Source organism: Piliocolobus tephrosceles, chromosome 11, assembly GCF_002776525.5.
Source record: "Piliocolobus tephrosceles isolate RC106 chromosome 11, ASM277652v3, whole genome shotgun sequence".
NCBI classification, from domain to species: Eukaryota; Metazoa; Chordata; class Mammalia; order Primates; family Cercopithecidae; genus Piliocolobus; species Piliocolobus tephrosceles.
The window spans coordinates 87,857,061-87,882,321 of record NC_045444.1 but is presented as its reverse complement, the minus strand read 5'-3'; the positions used below and the strand labels follow the sequence as shown (position 1 = coordinate 87,882,321).

Here is a 25,261-nt window from a genome sequence, read left to right as displayed (position 1 = left end):
GGCCCTCCTTAATGTATCACTGGGTCATGTGTCTCTGCCTGAACCTATCTGTGCATCTTGGCTTGAATCATTTGTCTCAATTCCAACATAAGCCATGAGTCACACTAGACTTGAAGGAAGCACTCTTACCTTGTGACCAACCAATTGCTTGGATGTCTCAAATAGGCATTGGACCTCATTCTGTAGATCTCTCAGGGGAAAGACCCTACCCTGTACAATATATGGCCCCACTGGCGGTCACTTGTATCGAGGAAGAAAGAAGAGTAGGGAAGAGAGGCTAGTTACTCATGTGTAGAATCTAAAAAAATTCATCTCATAGAAGTGGAGAGTATAATGGTTGTTACCAGAGGCTACGTGGTTAGTGGGGAGGGGTGCGTGGGGAGATGTTGGTGGAGGGATATCTAATTACAGTTAGATAGGAGGAATAAATTTCAAGAGATCTATTGTACAGCAGTTAATGATGATATGTTGTATTGTTGAGAAATGTAAAAAGAGTAGATGTTGGGTGTTCTCACCAGAAAAATGATGACTATGTGAGTGATACATTTGTTAATTAGCTAGATTTGACCATTTCACAGTGTATATATACTTCAAAATATCCTGTTATATACAATAAAAAAATAAATATCTGCCTATTGACAAAATAAATTATTTAAAAAGGAAGAACTCAAATTTGCACTTAAAAAGAATGCTAGATTTATCTTATAAAAGAAGCGTTTGCAAAGTTAAAAAAGAGGAGAGTCTTATATTGAGTATTAATCCATGTGTATTAACATAATGACCTCATTGGAATATGGCATTCATTCAACTAGCTGGAATTAATACAAGTTTGCATTAAGTTTTTTAAAAAGGAAAGAAAAAAAAAAACTGGATGCGGATGGGCGCAGTGGCTCATGCCTGTAATCCCAGCACTTTGGGAGGCCAAGGCAGGTGGATCACCAGAGGTTGGGAGTTCAAGACCAGCCTGACCAACATGGAGAAACGCCGTCTCTACTAAAAATACAAAATTAGCCAGGTGTGGTGATGCATGCCTGTAATCCCAGCTACTCAGGAGGCTGAGGCAGGAAAATTGCTTGAACCTGGGAGGCAGAGGTTATGGTGAGCTGAGATGGCGCCATTGCACTCCAGCCTGGGCAACAAGAGCGAAACTCTGTTTAAAAAAAAAAAAAAAAAAAAAAAAAAAGCTGGATGCAAGGGGAAGAAACAAAAAACTGAAGAGCTGTACAATTTGGCCCAATTGGACAAAATGTACTAAAAGAATTTATGCAACATAAAGATTAAAAGGGGTCTGGTTGCTTCTGTGCCTCTGCAGCATAGGTTCTGAATTAACTTTAACATCTGAAATGCACAAATTGGCCAATTTTCATGGCCTTACATCAATACCAGGGCTCAACTTACATTTATAATTTATAGCAATCTCACTAAATTTAAATTTAAATTTAAACTAAATATAGGAGAGCTCCTAAATATAAAATAAAGGACATATACATATGTTTCACCTTAACTGTAGGAGCCATTGTCCTGCTCAAATTCCCTATTATCATAGCACCCATTGCCCTAAAATTCTCATAGTGGGCATGGATGCTCTGACCCAATAGATAATTAATTAAAAGAAGTCTTTGGCATTTATGAATTGGTTTGACAGAATAGGACCCCATAGTCCATCCTCTCAGCTAAAAGGGTTAATACAGCCCAGTGTAAATTAAAACAGGGCCTTCAAGGATTGAAACTTGTGACATGAGACCTAGTTAAAGAAGGGGTGATTATCCCATTTCTCTGTGTAATAGTCCAATTTGGCCTGTTCTTAAACTTGGAAAGAATGCATGATGCCTCACAGTAGATTCCTGCAAACTTAATACTGTAGTCCCATCCATTAAGGCCTCCATACCCAGTGTTACTGACATTACTGATTCCATTCAATTAGCCGTTGGTAAATATTTTACTACTATACATTTGACTAATATATTCTGTACCATGCCTATTTCAACAGCCTCTCAGCCAGTTTGCCTTCATCTCTGAAGGGACACTGCCATCACACACAATCTTTGCAGACAAAATCTTAACTGCTACATCCAGTTTTCTCCAGGAACACAGGTATGACCTTACATTGATGACATCTGCCTCCAAGGAGATGTATTTGACATACTAATTTAGTACATACAAATGTTCATAAAAGAATTAATGAAAAGAGGACAGGCCATTGACCCACATAGAGCTAGGCCAGCTACCTCAGCTGAATTCCTGAAAATTAATTGCTAAACTGAGAGCTGTTCTATTCTTACATTATCAAGAAAAAGTTATTGATACTCTCAGCACCTACAACATTAAAACAAGCCCAACATCCTTTAGGTGTTTTTGGGTTCTGGAGGCAACATCATCCTTATGTTAGTCCATTTGGCATTGTTATAAAGGAATAGCTGAGGCTGAGTAATTTATAAAGAAAAGAGGTTTATTTGGCTCACAGATCTGCAGGATGTACAAGCATGGTACCAGCATTTGCTTGGCTTCTTGTGAGGCCTCAGAAAGTTTTTACTCATGGCAGAAGATGAAGGGGGAGCAGGAGCATCACCTGGCGAGAGAAGGAGGAAGAGAGAGATGCCAAGCTCTTCTAAACAACCAGCTCTCATGCAAACTAATAGAGCAGGACTCACTCATTACCACAGGACAGCACCAAGACATTCATGAGGGATCTACCCCCATGACCAAAACACCTACCAGTAGGCCCACCTTGAACATCGGAGGTGACATTTCAATATGAGATTTGGAGGGGACAAACATACAAACTATGTCATCCTTGTTTACAAATTTTATGTAAGTCTACTTATACTATTACTTGCAAATCAGCCCACCTTTGAATGGTGCCCCTCCAACAAAAGGCCCAAAAATCTGTCTTAAGTTATAATAAAACAGTCCCTCCTGTTAGTGTCCCCAAGAAACTTCCTTATTAGGAAGGCTTTAGCAACTTCCTCTCATCCCTCCTAGAAACTCTGGACTTCTCATGATGGCCATAAGTTGACCATGGGCTTCTGATGAAAGAAACTGCTCATCTTCATGCTGTGCTGGCTACCATTACAGTGGCAATCACTGGTTACATGCCAGAAACAAAGACTGTCTCTCATAGGTCCTGAGCTTGTGGCCCTTAATATTCAGCTTCCCATTATTCTTTGGTCCTTAAGTAGCATCCTGCAAGCTCAGTACAACTACTAAAGCCTCCTTGCTATGGAACAGAACCAAGCCCAGGCCTCTGGAATATCACATTTGTAGGCAGTAGTGGCCTCCTCTATCTTCAGTCCATTTGCCAGATGCCACAGTACTAGAGGAGGTCATCCTTCTTTCAAAGTCTTTGGTTACCTGGGGAACCCTTGGGGTCAACTCAGTGAACAGCAATGAGAATTCATACATTTATGGGTGATATCATCACCATCACATATGATGGAACTTGCTGGCGAATTGCTGTTTTTCATCCCTTAATCAGGATATCCTTGATAAAAGATGGGACCCAAGAGTCAGCATAATTGACCAAATCTCAAGCAGTCATCATAGCCCTGGATGCCCTGGCCAACAGTAGGCCTCATCTGCACATTTTTATATACTCTTGGACCATTCATTGCAAATGGTCTAGTTGTCTGGTATGGCCAATGGCACCAAAATTCCTCATGCAAAGTTACCCTCTTTGGGGCAAATAATGCTGGGAATCTCTCACCTCACAGATACCCAAATAGAAATCGAGGTCCTATGTGTCTCTGCACCTACTAAAGCCACAATACAGTGCCTGATCGAGGCACTCATTTCAAAATACACAATGCTAAGCTCTTGAACAAGGCTTTCAACAGAACTTTTATTCTCCTTGCAGGCCTCATAGAGTGCCATAATGACTTACATAAACAAGTTCAAATTCAATTAAATGTATTGAAACATGGCATATGTCAGTGAAACATTAGAGGTGAATTGCAGTAGTCTGACTCCATTTTTTGAAGTAAGATTATTGACAGCTCTTAAGCATCACTTCCTTCCTCTTCTGTCTCACATCTGGGAAAGGAGATAAGAAAGCCTGGGTGTTTTCTTTGCTGCTGGCACACAAACCCCGTCCCACATGTAGTAACTCTTATCCTAGCTCCACCTTCTAATCATCATAAAAATTGCAAGCCAGTCTCCTTTAGCTGCTCTCTTGAACCATCTGGAACCTGCTTGAAAGGCCTGCCCTGCTTTCCCCAGAGTCCTCAATTAAGTAAGTAATAAATATTTTCTTACCTTCTTGGCATGTTTGTGGCATCAGCAGTCTCAACATTTGAACCAAATTTTGGGTGGGGTCCATCCTACATCCAGGATGGCCACATCAACAGCAAATTAAACAATGAAGATGAAAAGAAATAATGAACAAAATGAAAGAAATAACAGACAAAAAATTGAACCACATAATTGTACATAAAACAATCCTCAACAAATATAAAATAAGCAAAATTATGCTAAATGTGCTCTCAGAACACAGTGCAGTAAAAATAGAAGTCAACACAATGAAAAGTGCTCAAAACCATACAATTACATGGAAATTAAACAACATGCTTCTGAACGACTTTTGGGTGAACAATGAAATTAAGGCAGAAATCAAGAAGTTACTTGAAAATAGTGAGAACAAAGATACAACATACCAGAGTCTCTGGGACACAGCTAAGGCAGTGTTAAAAGGGAAATTCATAGCACTAAATGCCTACAACAGAATATACATTCTTCTCATCATCACATGTATATTCTGTTATTTTTGGGTGGAGACTTCTGTAAAGGTCTATCAGATCCATTTGGTCCAATGCTGAGTTTAGGTCCTGAATATCTTTGTTAATTTTCTGTCTCAATGATCTGTCTAATACTGTCAGTGGACTGTTGAAGTCTCCCGCTATTATTGTGTGGGAGTCTATGTCTCTCTGTAGGTCTCTAAGAAATTGCTTTATGAATCTGAGTGTTCCTGTGTTGGGTGCATACATATTTAGGGTAGTTAGGTCTTCTTGTTGGATGAACCTTTTACTATTAAGTAATGCCCTTCCTTGTCTTTTTTTTTTTTTTTTTTATCTTTTTCTCTATCTTTCTTTAACATCCTTCCTTTCATTTTGACCTTGGAAAATCTGACAGTTATGTGTCTTGGGGATGATCTTCTTGTGTAGAATCTTGCAGGTATCTTGCAGGAGTTCTCTGTATTTCCTGAATTTGACTGTTGGCCTCTCTAGCAAGGTTGGGGAAGTTTTCATGGACAATATTCTGAAATGTATTTTCCAGGTTGTTTGCTTTTTCCCCCTCTCTTTCAGGGATGCTAGTGATTTGTAGATCTGGCTTCTTTATATAATCTCATACTTCTCAGAGGTTTTGTTCATTCCTTTTTATTCTTTTTTCTTTATTTTTGCCTGACAGTGTTATTTCAGAGAACCAGTCTTCAAGTTCTGAAATTCTTTCCTCACCTTGGTTTATTCTGCTGTTAATATTTGTGATTGCATTGTGAAATTCTTGTAATGTGTTATTCAACTCTGTCAGACCATTTAGGTTCTTTTTTATATCAGCTATTTTATCCTTCAGCTCCTGTATCACTTTATTGTGATTCTTATTTTCCTTGAATTGGGTTTTGCCATCTTCCTGAATCTCGATGATCTTTGCTCCTATCCATATTTTGAACTCTATTTATGTCATTCCAGCCAGGTCAGCCTCCTTAAAAACTCTTGTTAGAGAACAGGTGCAGTTGTTTGGAGGACATATGACATTCTGGCCATTTGAGTTACTGGAGTTCTTGTATTGGTTCTTTCTCATCTCTGCCTGTGGGTATTTCTTTAACTACAGTGTAGATTGAGTACAGTCAATAGACTTCTTTTATGGTTTCACCGAGCCAAGGCTTTGTGTATGGTCCGATATGGTTTGGCTGTGTCCTTACCCAAATCTCAACTTGAACTCTATCTCCCAGAATTCCCACATGTTGTGGGAGGGACCAAGGGGAAGGTAATTGAATCATGGAGGCCAGTCTTTCCTGTGCTATTCTTGTGATACTGAATAAATCTCATGAGGTCTGATGGGTTTATCAGGGATTTCCACTTTTGCCTCTTCCTCATTTTCTCTTGCTGCCACCATGAAGAAGTGCCCTTCACCTTTCACCATGATTCTGAGGCCTCCTCAACCATGTGGAACTGTAAGTCCAATTAAACCTCTTTTTCTTCCCATTCTTGGGTATATCTTTATCAGCAGCATGAAAACAGACTAATATACAGTTTTTATTTGAAGATGACTTCTTATGTCTGGTTTCAGAGTGGGGTATGTAATTGAGTTATTTTTGGTGTTGAAGCTTTGGGGTGTGATCCAGCAGCTGGCACTTATTGGTCAGTTGGTAGATTCTTGCTCAGTTGTGTGGCTCCCCTACATTTCCTCACAGTTGCAGCCATGTTCCCTCTCAGTGCTCTGAAAGTATGGGTTCCTCTGCCTGTTAAGCAGAGGAATGGAATGGCTAAGTGGCCCAAACGGCAAAGGTAGTGGCCCGCCCCTTCCCTTCAGAGCTCTTTCTTAGGGAGGTGCAATGGCGCAACTAGTAGCTGGCTAGAATTTCAAGCCAGTGGGTCTTGTCTTGTTCACGACTTGGTCCTCCTGGGCTGCCCACTACAGCTCTGGGGTGATCTCAGTGCTTATGTTCCTGCTAGAAGCAGCAGAGGAAGAGATCTTAGTAGTGGTTGTGGCCAAGTGTCCTTTGCTTGACTCCTAGGGTCTCTTCCCCAGAGAGATCCAGGTCAGCAATCACTCAGTACAGTCAGCCCAAGATGGAGGCTGTGGGCCTAAGCCAGGGGTTCCTTGTCTGGTGATGAGCCATAGGGAGTGTATAGGACATGTGGGAGATGGACTGGCCTCCTTTCTTTGGGTTGACTGCAGGTTGCTGGAGGTTTGGATAAGGAACTTAGGGTCTTTGCTCCTTTGTTAGTCTGAGGGTGGCAAGGACAGTTCCACTGCAGAGGCAGTGGCAGAGTGGCAGAGATACTCAGTTGCCCCTGGAGGCTCTAGGAAGTTGCTGAGCAGGTAATGGCTCACTAACTCTGGTGGTGGGTGGCTGGAGGCCCAGGCGTGGGGGACCTGCTCAGTGAGGAGATATGGGAACGGCCACCCACATTATAGTATGGCCACTTTTCCATAGGGCTGCTGCAGTATGCTTGGGGTCCCTAGTCACCTCAGATTTTTCAGAACCTGGAGGTGTCACCAGTGAAGGCTGCGAGAGAGCAAAAATGGCAGCCTGTCCTCCTCTCTGGGAGTATCGTCCCAGGGAGGTGTGGACCTGTTGCTGGCCCAAAGGCACCTGTAGGAAGTGGCTAGAGACCCCAGTTGGGAATTCCCACCTGGTGAGGAGGAACAGGATCAGGACCCACTTGAAAAAGCAGTCTGGCCACGTGTTGATAGAGCAGCTGTGCTCTGCTGGAGGTCCACTTTAGCCCCTGGTCGCCTCACACACTCTGAAGCCCAAAGGCTGGAATGGCTAAGTGGCCCAAACGGCAAAGGTAGTGGCCCGCCCCTTCCCTTCGGAGCTCTTTCTTAGGGAGGTGCAATGGCGCAACTAGTAGCTGGCTAGAATTTCAAGCCAGTGGGTCTTGTCTTGTGAGATGCTGTGGAAGTGGAGCGTGTGGGCCATTGCTGCTCAGCCCCCTGGATTCAGTCCCTTTCCTAGGAGTATGTACAGGAGTATAACCTCCCACTTTGCCGGAGTTGCAGCTACTTTTGCTGGAAAGCCTGAGTATCTAAGGCTCCAGAGTCTCCACACATGCCTGAGTGGCTGCTCTGCTGAGACTCCACACAGCTCTGTCAGACTGAAGACTGAAGGCCCTGGTGGAGTGGTCCGCAAGGAGATCTCCTGACCTAAGGGTTGCAAAGATACATGGGAGAAGCGTGGTTTCCAGGGTTGCTCATTCACTCACCACTTCCCTGGTTGGGGGAAGATCCCCTGTTGCTCCCAGGTGGGCAGTTGTCCTGTCTTGGTTTTTTTTGTCCTTTATGGGTCAAGTTGTTTCCTTCATTAGTCCCAATCTGAGTACCTGGATGTTTCATCTGAAGGTGTTGTACTTATTCACCCCTTCTGTTCCTCTCCGTGACAGCCACGCACATTAGCTGCTTCTAGCTGGCCATCCTGGCCACTCCCCTCTATTACTTTATATCCTCTGACCCACATCTCTTCCTTTCCTCACCCCCTCCATCCCACACCCCTGGTGACCACTGCTTTGTTTCTCTGTATGTATGAATTTCTTTATTTTTTATGTTCCACATATTCCACATATCAGATTTCATTATATCATGCAATATTTTTCTTTCTGTGTCTGGCTTATTTACATTAACATAATGCCCTCCAAACTCATCCGTGTTGTGGAAAATAGCAAGATCACATTCTCTTTTAGAGCTGAATATTCCATTATATACCAGTTTCTTTATCCAGTCATTCATCAGTGTGGTCCCATAGCTCTTTAAAGTCATAGATACCATATCTGAGAAAAACTTTATAGCCCTAATATACAGCCAGGCATTCCCATAGAAGCACAGTACATAGAAATCCATATAAGTATTTATCTAATACTGGGTCTGATAGAGCATTGGTAACTATGTTTTATGGACAAGGAAAGTGATAGCCAGAGGTATAAATTAATTTTCCAAAGGTAACATATTTTGTACAAAGCCAAAAGGCATTCTCAGTCTCCTAGGTGTGTGCTTTTTTTCATTCATCCCAACTGCCTTGATGACAATGACCATGAGAGGGGGAAATCCCCATTCTTGTGTCTTTTGTCCAGTGAAGTCCAGAGATAAAATGATACATTTACTATCATCATTGCCATTTTGTCATTTTTTTCTACAAGTCTGTTTTTAAATAAAAGTAAAACTTTGTAAATAAAATTGAAGTTTTCTTAACCTCTAACCTCTAATCCCACTCACCATTCTTCTCCCCAGAGGAAATCCCTATCATGAATTTAGTGAGATTTGACTATACACACACTCATGAGCAGTGACACTTGTCTTGGCCAACTAATCAGGTGTCTGGAAGGAAAAACACTAGAAGGTGAGAGTCAGGGAAGCCTAGGGTAGATGGGACAAACAGGAGTAGGCACAAAGACTGAAGGCCTTTGTATCACATGGTAGTGTCCATCAGAGAACATCCATCAGGAGAGAAGCTGAACAGTCAAGTAGATGGAATTACAACAAGCTGATGGCAGTCCTCTGTCATCAGATACCCCAAAGCTGGCACCCTAGATGCACTAATAAAGTGGCAGCCATGGTAGCTAGTATAGTCTATGCAAGAGCTCAACAGAACATGCTCGCACTTACCAAGGCTGATTTAACTATTGACACTGCCCAATGTCCAATCGGCCAACAGTAGTATCTCTTGAGACCAGCCTGTCACTTAATGTCAAGTTTACTACTTTGGAAACTTTACCCCTTGAAAGTGGCAATAATTCATTTTGACATGAGTAAGTATTCTGGAAATGAATTTCCCTTTCCTGCCTTCAGTGACTCAACCAGCACCACTATTTGAGGGCTTACAGAGTGTGATCAATAGCTCAGAACATCATACAATATTGCATCAAAGCAAGAGACCCACTTTATACTAGAGATAGTACAGGAAGGACCCATGATTATTGACTGGTTCTATCATTCCCAAAAGAGTGATGAAATCACCTTGTAAAGGCACAACAGAAGTGTTAGCTCAGCATCTGAGAACCAAGGAGCCCTCCTTAGCATCATTTCCAGTGATGTACCTAGTAGGGTGGACATAAATTTAACCAATAAAAATGTAGGAAACTCAGTTAAATTTGAATTTCAGGTAAACAAATTTTTAAATATGTCCCATGCAATATTTGGAACATACTTATACTTTTAAAAGATGGTTATTTATCTGAAATTAAAATTTAATTAGGCATCCTGTATTTTATCTGGCAACCTTACCACTTGGGGAATTTGTACTTCTTGCGCCACAATTCTTGGCTCTGTGGGTTCCCAAATGGGGGATATTTTCATCAGGGTTCACAAGAAGAGTTCAATTTAACTATAAACTATGACCACCACTATGGTAATTCTATTTCTTGTGCCAAGGCACCAGCAAGCAAGAAGAGGAGTTACCATCTTGTCAGGAGTGATTGACCCTGATCACCTAGAAGAGGTAGGATTGCTGGTACAAAATGTGGGAGTATGGAGGAATATGTGTGGCATGTAGGAGATCCACTTTGGTGCCGCCTTGGGAATTCCTTGCCCAATTTTGATGATAACTGGGCAAGACAGCTACCTCAGCTTGAGAAGGGCAGTGACCAGGGGCTCAGACCCCTCAGGGAATGAGTGATGGTGACTGAGTTAGTCACCCAATCAGGAGAGGTGCTAGTAGAAGGTTAGAGGAATCTAGAATGGATAGTGGAGAGGAAGAAGATTGTGACTCAGTTGTGACTCTGAGGCCAGCTGCAGTGGTGAGAGACAGTTTTTCCCACTAATCTGGATTTCTCCTAGGAAGAGAGGTCCACTGGAATCCTGGAGGATCTGCTTCCAGAACCCCTATGAAGGAAGTGAATTTCAGTAGCACAAGGGATGGGCTTTGTAAATGTCAGGATTTGCCATCCAGGTCCTTCTTCAGGATTTTAAGACTTACTCTCAAGCTGCTGGTATGCTGCTGGAAGAAGGCGCTCACCTTTCGGCCCTGTTTAGGAACTGTTTCAGCTGAATAAAACTGCTTTTCCCAAGGTCGTGCCTTCTTACAGAACAGCCAACATCCAATGACTGAGCAATCCAGTGCTAAAAAGCTCAATCTCATTGCCTCAAATTGAGAGAACTCTGAAGAGCCATCTCAGCTTCAGCACTCCCTGCAGAGTCTCCTGAGGCCATCACTGGGTCTACATTGCAGCTCCACGTCTCCTTCTGTCCAACCCTTTTCTTTCTCCTCTCTTCCACAGATGTTGATCTCCATAGTGCTATCTAATAAGTGTTTTATACATACATTTCCATCTCAGGGTCTGCCTCCCAAGTAAATGAAACTGTGAAAAGCAGCAACAGAGGACAGAGGACAAAGAAATGGTAAATGTTAAGAGAAAATAACTAAAAACTACAATTTAGCACTCATCTAAATGACCATTCATAAGGAAAAATATCAAGAATACATGTTAAAATTTAAGGAAAATCATTAATCAAAAAAGGCATTTGTCTTCTAAAATTAGAAAGAGAGAAAACGCCATTTAAAAACTCATTCAGTCTCATAGAATTCAGGAATGAGCCTAGAGAAAAAGCATTTTAACGGGAATAACAAAATAAAATGGTAGACATAAATCCAAATGTGTGAATTACCGCAATAAAACTATAAATGAACTCAACATTTTAGTTAAAATATTTTCAGATTTTGTATGCTGTTTACCAGAGACACATCTAAAACCTGAGGGCACAGAAAGGATGAAATTGAAAAGAAAAAGTGAACTGGACAAATACTAGCCAAAAGAATGCTGGTGTATCCGTATTGATTAAAGATTAATATTTGTTTTTAAAATGATAACAATTATTTGGAGAATAGAAGGTTACTATATAATTATTTAAAACAAAAACAATTTACCAAATACATACAACCGCTATGAACCATTAAGCAACTATTAACATACTAACAGTTTCAAAATACAGCTAAAACTAACAGCATTACAAAGTTGACAAGTTCACAATGAAAATGAGATAATTTAATCTGATTCTTTTTCAAATTACTATTTATGTTAACTAGAGCTAACAGGCAAAAAAAAAATGAGTAAGACATAAACATTTTAGCATAATTAACAAACGGCATGGCAGATATATAATGAAAACTGCTTCCAACCAGTAAATAAGGTGCAATTAAAGGATATAGGTTAGCACCCATGGCAAATTACAAAAATGGACCACCTGCCAGTGCAAAAAACTAGTCTCAATAAATATTTTAAGGTGTTAAATATTAAAGAATTTTCTAACTACAATGTAATAAAATTAGAGAACCTTTTTTAAAAAAGATGAGATATCATACATATACACCTACTAAGACATAATGTATATTTATTTATTTAGGCCTTCTTTAATGTTCAACCATTTTTTATAATTTTCTCCATATAGGTTTTATCCATATTTTGTTAGGTTTTTTCTTATATGCTTTATATGTTTGATGCAGCTTTCTTTATGAATTGATTTTTAAAATTATGAATTCCATGTCTTTAATCAATATAGGGCAGTTCAGATTTTCTATTTCTTGTATCAATTTTGATAAGTTGCTTATTTCCAGGAACTTGTGCTGGATAATTTCAGCTGAGTTATTGCTTGAATTAATCATTAAAAGTTTGTAGGATCTGTAGTGTTATAACCTCTTCTATTTTTAATATTGGTAACTTGTGTTATTTCTCTTTTTTTCTTGATTGGTCTTATTAGGAGTATATCCATTTTGTTAATCTGTTCAGTGAAACATTTGGCTTTGTTAATCTTCACTGTTGTTTCCTGTTTTCTGTTGTGTCGATTTCTACTTTTTATTATTTTCTTCCTTCTACCTCCTTTTTATTTAATTTACTCTTCTTTTTCTAAATTCTTAAGCTTGAAAAATCAATTTTAAACCATTATTTTTAAATAAGACAGATAAAAAGGCTATAAATTTCCTTAATCTAAGCATGACTTTGAATGAATCCCTCACATTTTTATATCTTGTATTTTCATTATAGCTTTGACATATTTTCTAACTTACTTTGTAATTTCTTCTTTGACCAGTTGATTATTTTGAAGTATATTGTTTACTTTCCAAATATTTGGGACTTTCTGGATATCTTACTGTTACTGATACCTAGTTTAATTTCTTTATGGTTAAAGAACATACTTTTTAAGATTTTAGTTTTTAAACCATTATTGAGACTTACTTGCAGTCTATCCTGCTGAATGTTGCATGTGCACTTGAAAGAACGTGCATTCTGCTGTCTTTGTAGTGTTCTCTAAATATGTACTAGATCAAGGTAGTTGATAGGGTCCTTCAGATCTTTTATAGTCTTACTGATTTTTGTGTCTGGTTATTTCATAAATTACTGAAAGAATGATGTTAAAATTTCCAGTTATGATTGTGGATTTGTCTATTTCTCTCTTTAGTGCTCAGATTTTACTTAATACATTTTGAAGCTCTTTTGTTTTGTTTTGTTTTTTCTCTTTTGATTTTTTGAAGCTGTTTTATTAGGCACATATACATTGATGGTTATTGTATCTTGTGATTAATCTGTCTTTTTATTATAACAAAATATATTTTTACCTCTAATAGCACCTTTTGAAGTCCACTTTTTTTTTTTTTTTTTTTTGAGACAGAGTCTCACTCTGTCACCCAGGCTGGAGTGCAGTGGCACAATCTCGGCTCACTGCAAGAGAGGCTTGAATCGTGATAATTATATGAATGTACTAATTATCATGATTGCCCCCCAAAATACGTATATGTATTATGTTATCAATTTAAAAACTAAAATTTAAAAAAAAAGAAGAAAAAGTGGGCCAGGCGCGGTGGCTCATGCTGTAATCCCAGCACTTGGGGAGGCCGAGGTGGGCAGATTGCTTGAGGTTGGGAGTTCGAGAGAAGCCTGGCCAATATGGCAAAACCGCCACCTCTACTAAAAAAGATACAACAATTAGCCGGGAGTGGTGGCACATGCCTGTAATCCCAGCTACTCAAGAGGTTGAGGAAGAAGAATTACTTGAACCTGGGAGACAGATTCAAGCTATTTTGAAATATACAACAAATTACTGTAAACTATAGTCATCCTACTGATCTATCAAATAATGTCTTATTTCTTCTATTAAACTTTGTATTTGTACCCATTAATCAACCTCTCTTAATCCTCCTTGCCACTCTTCCATCTCTAGTAACCATTAGTCTGTCTTCAGGAAATCCACTTTTTTAGTTCCCACATATAAGTGAGAATATGCAATATTTGTCTTTCTATGCTTGGCTTATTTCACTTAATGTAATAACCTCCAGTTCCATCCATGTTGCTGCAAATTACAGGATTTCATTCTTTTGACTGAAAAGTATTCCATTGGGTATAAATACCACATTTTCTTTTTTTAAATTTTACTTTAAGTTCCGGGATACATGTGCAGAACATGCTGGTTTGTTACATAGGTATCCACGTGTGGCATGGCGATTTGCTTCACCTAGTAACCTGTTATCTATGTTCCCTCCCCTCAGCCCCCACCCCTCAACAGGCCCTGATGTGTGTTGTTCTCCTCTTTGTGTCCGTGTGTTCTCATTGTTCAACTCCCACTTACAAGTGAGAACATGCGGTGTTTGGTTTTCTCTTCTTGTGTTAGTTTGCTGAGGATGATGGCTTCCAGCTTCATCCATGTCCCTGCAAAGGACATGATCGCATTCCTTTTTATGGCTGCATAGTATTCTATGGTATATATGTACCACATTTAATTTATCCAGTCTATCATTGATGGGCATTTTGGTTGGTTTCATGTCTTTGCTATTGTAAATAGTGCTGCAGTAAACATACATGTGCATGTGTCTTTATAGTAGAATGACATATATTCCTTTGGGTATATAACCAGTAATGGGACTGCTAGGTCAAATCATGTTTCTGGTTCTAGATCTTTGAGGAATCGCTGCACTGTGTTCCACAATGGTTGAACTAATTTACATTCTCACCAACAGTGTAAAAGTGTTCCTATTTCTTCACAGCCTCACTAGCATCTATTGTTTCCTGACTTTTTAATAATCGCCATTCTGACTGGCATGAGATGGTATCTATCTCATTGTGGTTTTGATTTGCATTTCTCTAATGATCAGTGATGTTCAACTTATTTTCATATTTTTTGACCACATAAATATCTTCTTTCGTTCATATTCTTTGCCCATTTTTTGATGGGGTGTTTTTTCTTGTAAACTTAAGTTTCTTGTAGATTCTGGGTATTAGATCTTTATCAGATGTATACTATATTTTCTTTATCTATTCATCCACTAATGGGCACTTAGCTTGATTCCATATTTTGGCTATTGTGATTAGTGCTATAATAAACATGGGAGTGCAAATAGCTCTTTGATATATTGATTCCTTCAGGATATATGCCCAGTAGTAGAGTTGCTGGATCATATAGTAGTTCTGTTTTTGGTTTTTTGAGAAACCTCCATGCAGCTTGCCATAGTGGCTGTACTAATTTACATTACCACCAACAGTGTATGAGGGTTGGCCTTTATCCACATCCTCTCTGGCATCTGCTATTGGCTGTCTTTTTTATAAAAGCCATTTTAACGGAGGTGAGATGATGTCTCATTGTGGTTTTGATTTGCATTTCTCTGATTAGTGATATTGAGCATTTTTTCACATACTGATTGACCATTTGTATGTCTTCTTCTTTTGCTTGTTTATTCAGGTCATTTGTCCATTTTTAAATTTGATGATTTGTTCATCTGCTATTGAGTTGTTTGGACTCCTTATATATTCTGGTTATTAATCCTTTGTCAAATGAATAGTTTGCAGATACTCTATTCTTGAGCTGTCTCTTCACTTCATTGTTTCCTTTGCTGTGCAGAAGGTTTTTAGCTTTATGGAATTTTATTTGTCTAGTTATGCTTTAGTTGCCTGTGCTTTTGAGGTCTTGCACAAAAAATCTTTGCCTAGAACAATGTCTTGGGGTGTTTCCTTAATGTTTTCTTCTAGTAGTGTCATAGTTTTAGGTCTTGGATTTTAGTCTTTATTTTGATTGGATTTTTGTATATGGTGAGAGACTAATACCTAATTTCATTACTCTGCATATAGTAATCCGGTTTTTCCAGCACAATTTACTAAAAAGATGTCCTTTCTCCATTGTGTGTTCTTGATACCTCTGTTGAAATGAGTTGACTGTGTACCTGGGTTGTCTATTCTGTTCCATTGTTCTGTTTGCATGACTTTGTACCTGGGTTGTCTAAATGCATACTTTGCATACCAAAGTCATACTAAATGCATGACTTTGTACCTGGGTTGTCTATTCTGTTCCATTGTTCTGTTTGTTTTTATGCCAACACCAAGTGGATTTGGTTACTATAGTTTTGTATGATTTTTAAAATCAGGTAATATAATGCCTCCCACTTTGTCCTTTTGTCTCAGGGTTGCTTTGGCTAGTTGGGATCTTTTGTGGTTCCGTATACATGTTGTTTGTTTTTTTTATTTCTGTGGAGAATGTCATTTTTATAGGAATTGCATTGAATCTATAAGTTGCTTTGGGTAGAATTGTCATTTTAAAAACATTCTTCCAATCCGTGAGCATGGAATATTTTTCCAATTTTGTGTCCTCTTCAATTTCTTTCATCCATGTTTTATAGTTTTCCTTGTACAGATCTTTCACTTCGTTGATTAATTGAAGGTATTTTATATTCTTTGTAGCTATTGTAAGTGGGATTACTTCCTTGATTTATTTTTCAGATTTTTTGCTGTTGGCTTAAATAAATGCTACTGATTTTTGTATGTTGATTTTATATCATGCAACTTTACTGAATTTATCAGTTCTAACAGTTTTTTGGTGGAGTTTTTATGCTTTTCTACATATAAGATCCTGTTTGCAAACAAGGCAAATTTGACTTCTTCCTTTCCAATTTGAATGCCCTTTATTTCTTTCTCTTACCTAATTGCTCTGGCCAGGACTTACAGTATTATGTTCAAGAAAAGTCATAAAAGCGAGCATCCTGTCTTGTTTCAGATCTTAAAGGAAAGGCTTTCAATTTTTTCTGCCATCAGAATGATGCTAGCTGTGGGTTTGTCATATATGCCTCTATTATTTTGAGGTATGTTCTTTCTGTATCTAGTTTGTCAGGGATTTTTATCATAATAGGATGGTGGATTTTATTGAATGCTTTTATAGCATCTGTTGAAATCATATGATTTTTATTCTTGGTTCCGTTAATGTCATGTATCACATTTATTGATTTGTATATGTTGAACCATCCTTGCATCCCTAGGATGAATCCCATTTGATCATGATGAATGATCTTTTTAAAGTGTTGTCGAATTCAGTTCGCTAGTATTTTGTTGAGAACTTTTTTACCTATGTTCATCAGTGATATTGGCCTGTAGTTTTCTTTTTTCATTGTGTTATTGTCTGATTTTGATATCAGGATAATGCTAGTCACATAGAATGAGTTTGTAAGTATTCTCCGCTCTTCAATATTTTTGAAGAGTTTGAGTAGAATTATTACTAGTTCTTCTTGAAATGTTTGGAATTCAGCAGTGAAGCCATCAATTCCTGGACTTTCCTTTGTTGGAGACTTATTACAGCTTCAATCTTGTTACTTACTGTTGGTTTATTGAGGTTTTCCATTTTTTTCACGTTTCAGTCTTGGTAGATTGTATGTGTCCAAGAAGTTATCCATTTCTTCTAGGTTTTTCAATTTGTTGGTGTATAGTTGTTCATAACAGTGTCTAATGATTCTTTGTATTTCTGAGGTCTCAATTGTTATGGCTTCGCTTTCATTTCTAGTTTTATTTAGGTCTTCTCTTTTTCTTAGTCTCACTAAAGGTTTGTTGCTTTTGTTTGTCCTTTCAAAAAGCCAACTTTTTGTTTTGTAGACTTTCTGTATTTTTAAAGTCTCAATTTCATTAATTTTTTTCTCTGATCTTTATTGTTTGTTTTATTCTACTAATTTCAGGTTGTTCTTGCTTTTCTAGATCCTGCTGCTTGGGAGGGTGGGGTGGCTTTTAGTGGCAGCAGCCACAGGTGTATCGGTGTCAGCATCAACAGCCTGCAGCCATGGAAGCTGCAGGAGTCTGTTCTTGGTGCATGTAAAAATGTGTGGTGGCTCTGCTGCTAAGAGCAGTGGGATCACTGCCAGTGGCTCATGCTTTGGCCCTAGTAGCAGCAGCAAGCCACAGTGTTGGCTGTGGATGAGAGATGTCAATGGGGCTCCAGGGATGTGAAGATGTATGGGCTGTTGGGCCTCAGGGCAGTCTGGTAGGGGCTGGGCTCTCAAAATAGCACCTTGCCATAGCAGCTTAGGATGTGTGGGACCCAGTGTGAGCTCCCTCTATGGGGCAATGCCGTTGTGCATTCTCCAGGCAGCTCCTCCTGTTAGTCTCAGGGCCTGTGAGGGTCAAAGGGCTCTTCCTTGACTAGGATTGCAGGACTCCATGGTGGGAGTGGGGATCTCTCACTTCCCCTTTCCACACATTGGGGAACCTTTGCAGGTCCCAGCCAATCCTGGCTGAGCTGGCTGCGTTGCTTCCCTCTCCTTCCTTGCTTTAGGTGTTTCCTGTAACTTCTCTGTTGAATTCCAGTGTTCTGTCTTAGATGATCTAGTCAAAGCGTGATTATCTACTCACTGTTTTGCTTCCTCTTTTTGAAGGATGTGAATGTACTAGAAGTCTCTAGTCAACCATCTTGAAGTTCCTGAGATTGGTCTAGGTTTTACAAATATACATATTTAATCAATCACCCTTTACCTTCTAACAATAGCATAATAACCTTATAACAGTATACTCCCAATTCCTCCCTCAATTTTTTGTGTTATTGTCATAACATTTGCTTTTACATATACTAAAAATTATAATATGTGTCTCCTTTGGGGACTAAGTTATCTGCTTTAGACTTTCAGTTACCTTTTAGAGTAACTAAAAATAACAATAATGTCTTTATATTTATCTTCACATTAATCATTTTGGAGATATCAAGTTCTTTTCATATATATAATTTCTGGCTGTAATCACATTTACTCTGGCTGAAGAACTTCTTTTACGCAGGATATTTATTCTGGTTAAAAGAGGTTCATTTCATGTAGTGTGGGTCTCCTAGGTTTTGTTTGTCCGAAAAGCGCTTTATTTCTCCTTCATTTTTAAAGGATATTTTCTCTTACATAGAATTCTGTGTTGAGATATTTTTGTTTTGTTTAAAGATGTCACTGCCATATTGCCTGGCTTGCATAGTTTTAAACAAGAAGTCTGCTGCGGTTCTTGTTTCCTTTATATGTAATGTGTCTTTTGTTTCTGGCTGTCTTCAAGGTTTTTTTCTATTTATGTTTGGTTTTCCACAAGTTAAATAATATATATCTAGGTGTGTGTGCATGTGTGTGTGTGTTTGATGGGTGTGTATGCAGGATATTTTTTCTGCTTAAGGTTCTCTGAACTTCTTGAATCTATGGTTTGGTGTCCTTCATTATTTTCTTAGAAAACTCTCAGCCATTATTCCATCAAACATATATTTTGCCTTGTTCTCTCCTTTCTCTTCTGGGATTCCAATTATATACCTCTTAGTCATTTGATATTGTCCCACAGTTATTAGTTATTGGGTGCTCTATTCTGTGTTGTTGTTGTTGTTGTTGGTTTTTTGTTTGTTTGTTTGTTTTTACTTTTTTCCACTTTGTTTTTTAGTTTGGGTAATTTCTACTGATACATCTTCAAGTTCACTGATTATTTCCTTGCCTGTGTCCGCCTCTTGGCCCATCAAAGACATTCTTCATGTCAGTTACTGTGTCTATTTCTGTTATTTCATTTGTCACTCTATATCTCCATTTTCTTCTAAAATTCACTTTCTGTTCATCTAGTCATCCACCATTTTCATTAAAGCCTTTAATATATTAATCTTAACTATTTTTAAATGCCTGTTGGTAATTCCAACAGTTGCCATATATGTGAGATTGGTTTTTTTTTTTTAATGCTTTATCTCTTAATAGTGGATTTCCTTTTCTTGCTTTCTTGCGTCTTATAATTTTTTTGTTGATAACCAGACATCCTATATAGAATACTACAGATTAAGGTAAAAAGCATTCATAGTAGGAAATGGATATGCCTTTTCTTTCCTCATGTGGGGAATTAAGTCAGTTTAGTAAGGAGTTGAGCTGGGTTTGGGCTCTGTTATTGTTCTCTGTAGTGCACCACTGATTTTATATTCCTCTAGCATTATCTTGTGCTTAGAGTGGGGTCTAATTTGCTGGAGAGATTTTTTAAATGTTCCTGTTGTTCCTCCAGCTTCTGGCTTTCTCTGTGCATCTCAACCTCAGAGAGCTTTTCTTTCTTCACTCTCATCTCTTCCTCACTACAGGACTGCTATTGCTTAGTATTGGGTTTTAAAGCCTGGTACTGGGAGGCACAGGTTCTCTTTTGTCCTGGTTGTGCCTCTGACTTGGGTAAGCTCTGTCTTTTTAATTTTATTTTATTTTATTTTATTTTTTTATTATTATACTTTAAGTTCTAGGGTACATGTGCATAACGTGCAGCTTTGTTACATATGTATACTTGTGCCATGTTGGTGTGCTGCACCCATCAACTTGTCAGCACCCATCAATTCGTCATTTATATCAGGTATAACTCCCAATGCAATCCCTCCTCCCTCCCCTCCCATGATAGGCCCCGATGTGTCTTTTAGTGTCTAAGAAATGAGCAATATTTCTGTCTCTCTCTTATTATAGGAGACATGTAATGATCTGGAAGCAGAATGGTTTCCTGCCTTTTCCCCAGGGGTAGGTCTTCATGTATGCATTGGGTACAAAAGGGTTTCCACTATCAACTTCAGCTTTAGCTTCCTAGAGAATGATGCGGGTGGGGTTTCCCATTCTTCCTGTGGCAAGTAGGTGCTCTGTTCCTCTGTCTACGCTCTGACGGAGCCTTGGCATCCTACCTGGTCTCCAATATTTATTGTAACAACCAGTGGAAGGCTGTGGAGAAGGTCTGTGAGTCAGCACAAAATACTCTTGTGTTTGTGGCTACAAGAGTTTTCATATTCTAACATTAGCCTACCCTCAGCCTTTAACAATTCTTTACAAAATTTATCTGATTTTTTTTTTCTTTGAGTCTGGCTGTCACCCAGGCTGGAGTGCAATGGTGTGATCTCGGCTCACTGCTACCTCCGCCTCCCTGGTTCAAGCCATTCTCCAGCCTCAGCCTCCCGAATAAGTAGCTGGAGTTACAGCCCACCACCATGCCCAGCTAATTTTTGTATTTTTAGTAGAGACGGGGTTTCACTGTATTGGCCAGGTTGGTCTCAAACTCCTGACCTCAGGCAGTCTGCCCGCCTCAGCCTCCCAAAGTGCTGGAGTTACAGTTTGAGCCACTGCGCCTGGCCTTGAATTCTTCTTAGCTGCACGTTTGGTGAGCCTGTCTTCTTCCTGTACTCTTGTTGGATGAGTCAGTGCATATATCCCATCTATCCTTGGAAGTGCTTGTACTTTCTTAGATTTCAAGTTAGTTGGTTGCGCTGTAAAGACAGCTCTCTGATGCATTCAAAGGTGTTACAATTTTGTAAATTGCCCAATATTTTATTGTTAGGATGGGAGCTTTTTTTCAACTTTCTGTGTCTTAAGAATAAGCTTGGAAGTGCCAAACAGTTGTTTTTATATTTTCCAAGAGTGCATAGTTGCGGTTCTTGAGAGAGTGGGTCTAATACAAGCTATTCTTCCGTTACTAGAAATGAAAACTCTGCTGGCCCTTCCTCCCACCCTTCCTCCAACTTTTTGAGGTAAAATTCACATAACATAAAATTAACTAATGAAAGTGTAAAATTTAGTGGCATTTAATATATTCACAGTGTTTTGCAAATACCACTTCTAATTAATTCCAAAATATTTTTATCACCCCAAAAGAAAACCCTCTACCCATTAAACAGTTGTTATCCATTCCCTCATCCCCCAAACCATTGGAATTATCATTTTGCATGTGTCTCTATGGATTTACCTTTTCTGAATATTTCGTGTTAAATAAATTATACAATGTATGACCTTTGTGTCTGACTTCTTTTACTTAGCATAGTGTTTTTAAGGTTCATCATGTTGTAGCAGGTATAAATACTTCATTCCTTTAAAAATTTTTTTTAACTTGACTATTGTCTACATTTATGGTATACAACATGATGCTTTGAAATATATATACAGCTGGGTGTGATGGCTCACACCTGTAATCCCAGCACTTTGGGAGGCTGAGGCAGGCAGATCATGAGGTCAGGAGATCGAGACCATCCTGGCTAAGACAGTGAAACTCTGTCGCTACTAAAAATAAAAAAAATTAGCTGGGCATGGTGACACACACCTGTAGTCCCAGCCACTCAGGAGGCTGAGGCAAGAGAATCACTTGAACCTGGGAGGCAGAGGTTGCAGTGAGCTGAGATCACGCCATTGTACTCCAGCCTGGGAGACAGAATGAGACTCCATCTCAAAAAAAAAAAAAAAAAAAAAAAAAGTATACAGTGTGGAATGGCTAAATCAAGCTAAGTAACATACACTATTACCTCATATATGATTTTTTTTTTGTGGTGAGAAAACTTAAACTCTACTCTTTTAGGAATTTTCTAGTATACAATACATTGCTATTAGTTATAATCCCCATGTTATACAGTAGATCTCTCAAACTTATTTTTCCTATCTCTCTGAAATTTTGTATACTTTGACCAACACCTCCCCAATTCCCCTCCCCTCCAGCCCCGGTAACAACCAACATTGTACTCTTTGCATCTATCTGTTCACCATTTATAGATTTCCACTTATAAATGAGATCATGCAATATTTGTTTTTCTATTCTTGGCTTATTTCACTTAACATACTTTTCTCCAGATTTATCCATATTGTTGCAAATGACAGAATTTCCTCCTTTATAAAGGTTGAATAGTATTGGGTATATATACCATATTTTCTTTATTCATTCACCCATTGATGGACGCTTAGATTGATTCCATATCTTGGCTATTGTGAATAATGCTGAAATAAACATGGAGTGCATATTCCTTCAACATTTTATTTCCTTGTGGTATATACCCAGTAGTGGGATTGTTGGATCATATGGTAGCTCTACTTTTAGTTTTTTGAGGAACCTCTATGCTTTTTTTCATAATGGCTGTGTTAATTTATATTCCCACCAATAGTGTAGCAAGATTTCCTTGCTCTATATCCTTGGCAACATTTGTTATCTAATCTTTTTAATAATAGCCATTCTAACTGGTGTGAGGTGGTATCTCATCATGGTTTTAATTTGCATTTCCCTAATGATTAGTGTGGTTGAGCACCTTTTCATATACCTGTTGGACATTTGACTTTTGTATGTCTTCTTCGAGAATTTTTTTTTTTTTTTTTTTTTTTTTTTTTTGAGACGAAGTCTCGTTCTGTCACCCAGACTGGGATGTTGTGGCATGATCTTGACTCACTTGCTGCCTGGGTTCAAGCGATTCTCCTGCCTCAGCCTCCCGAGCAGCTGGGATAGCAACCACCCACCACAGGCTTTTTTTTTTTTTTTTTTGTAGTTTTAGTAGAGATGGGTTTCACCATCTTGGCCAGGTTGGTCTTGAACTCCTGACCTTGTGATCCACCCGCCTCGGCCTCCCAAAGAACTGGGATTACAGGCGTGAGTCACTGCGCCCGGCCAAGAAATGTCTATTTTAAGTCCATTTTAAACTTGAGTTGTTTTCTTGTTATTGAGTTCCTCATATATTTTGGATACTAACCTTTATCATACGTAAGATTTAATAATAATTTGTTTTCCATTTTGTAGATTGTCTCTGCTCTGTTGATTGTTTCTTTTGCTGTACAGAAGCTTTTTAGTTTGATGTAATCCCATTTGTCTATTTTAGTTCATTGCCTATACTTTTGGGGTTATGTCCAAAAAATTATTGCCCACACCAGTGTAGTTTTAGAATTTCTGGTCTTACATTTAAGTCTTTAGTCCATTTTGAGTTAATTTTTGTATATGGAGTAAGATAAGGGTCCAGTTTCATTCTTCCACATGTGGATACCCAGTTTTCCCATCACCATTTATTGAAGGGACTGCCCTTTCCACATTGTATGTTCTTGGTACCTTTGTTGAATATCAATTGACTGTAAATGCATGAATTTACTTCTGGGTGCTCTATTGTATCCATTGTTTTTTGTGTCTATTGTTATGCCAGTACCATGCCCTTTTGATTACTATGGCTTTGCAGTAGATATTGAAATCTGGTAGCCTCTAGTTTTCTTTTATTGCTCAGGATTGCTTTGGCTATTTGGGGTCACTTATGCTTCCATATGAATTTTAGGTGTGTTTTTTTCTATTTCTGTGAAAAATGTCATTGGAATTTTGATTGCAATGCCTTGAATCTGTAGATTGCTTTGGGTAGTATGTACATTTAAGCAATATTAGTTCTTTGAATTCATGAACACAGGTATCTTTCCATTTGAGTCGTCTTCAATTTCTTTCATCAATGTTTTATAGTTTTTGGCATACAGATCCTTTACATTCTTGGTTAAATTAATTTCTAAACGTTTTTGTAGATATTGTAAATGGAATTGTTTTCTTCATTTTTTTTTAAGAGAATTCCTTGTTAGTATATAGGAATGCAACTAATTTTTGTATGTTATTTTATTTCTTGCAACTTTACTGAATTTACTTGTTATAATTAATAAGTAAATTCAGTAAAGTTGCAAGAAATAAAATAACATACAAAAATTGTATGTTATTTTATTCTTTTCCAATTTGGATTTGTTTATCTTCCCCTTATTCCTTTCCAATTTGGATTTGTTTATCTTCCCCTTACCTAATCACTCTAGCTAGGACTTCTAGTATAGTACATTGGAGAGAAGTGGGAAGAGTAGACATCCTTGTCTTGTGCCTGATCTTAGAGGAAAAGCTTTTAATTTCACTGTTGAGTATAATGTTAGCTGTGAGTCTGTCATGAAAGTGTGTTGAATTTTGTCAAATGCTTTTTCTGCATCTATTGAGATGACCATATGGTTTTGTCCTTAATTCTGTTAATGTGTATACATTTATTGACTTACATATGTTGAACCATCCTTGCATCCCAGAGATAAATCCCACTTATTCACCGTGAATGATCCTTTTAATGTGCTGTTAAATTCAGTTTGCTAATATTTTGTTGAGGATTTTTACACCTACATTATCAGGGATGTTGACCTAACTTTATCTTTTTGCAGTGCCCTTGTCTGGATTAAGTATCAGAGTAGCACTGTCCTTGCAAACTGAGGTTGAAGGTGTTTTCTCCTTTTTAATTTTTTGGAAGCATTTGAGAAGAATTCAAAGTAGTTCTTGAAATGTTTGGTAGAATTTAGCAGTGAAGCCATCAAGTCTTGGCATTTCTTTCACAGGAGAGGTTTTATTACTGTTTCAATATCCTTACTCATCATTGGTCTGTTCAGGTTTTCTGTTAGTTCATGACTCAGTTTTGATAGGTTGCATGTTTCTGGGAATATATCCATTTCTTCTAGGTTATCCAACTTATTGATATCTAATTGTTCACAGTAGACTTATAATCCTTTGTGGTTCTGTGATATCAGTTGTAATGTCTCCTCTTTCATTTCTGATTTTGAGTCTACTCTTTTTTT

General features: G+C 38.3%; 1 protein-coding gene and 1 long non-coding RNA gene across 6 annotated transcripts in view; one reads left to right on the top strand and one right to left on the bottom strand.

Moving 5' to 3' along the window:
* The window catches only part of C2CD6 (C2 calcium dependent domain containing 6), a 197,572-nt gene that overhangs the window by 98,284 nt on the left and 74,027 nt on the right, over positions 1–25,261 (top strand). The window contains exon 1 of one of the 5 annotated variants that reach the window (XM_023218905.2): positions 4,108–4,228. The exons of 2 other annotated variants lie outside the window; for them this stretch is intronic. The gene's annotated coding sequence lies outside the window, so the exon portion shown is untranslated. Of the gene's footprint in view, positions 1–4,107; positions 4,229–25,261 lie in introns of those variants that run through there. 2 more of the 5 variants (XM_023218925.2, XM_023218915.2) reach the window with 2 other exon arrangements.
* LOC111547311 lies at positions 3,871–4,678 on the bottom strand. Its single transcript, XR_002733088.1, has 3 exons — positions 4,650–4,678; positions 4,252–4,316; positions 3,871–4,029 (listed from the first exon to the last, which is right to left on the bottom strand). It is a non-coding gene; the product is annotated as an uncharacterized LOC111547311 (long non-coding RNA).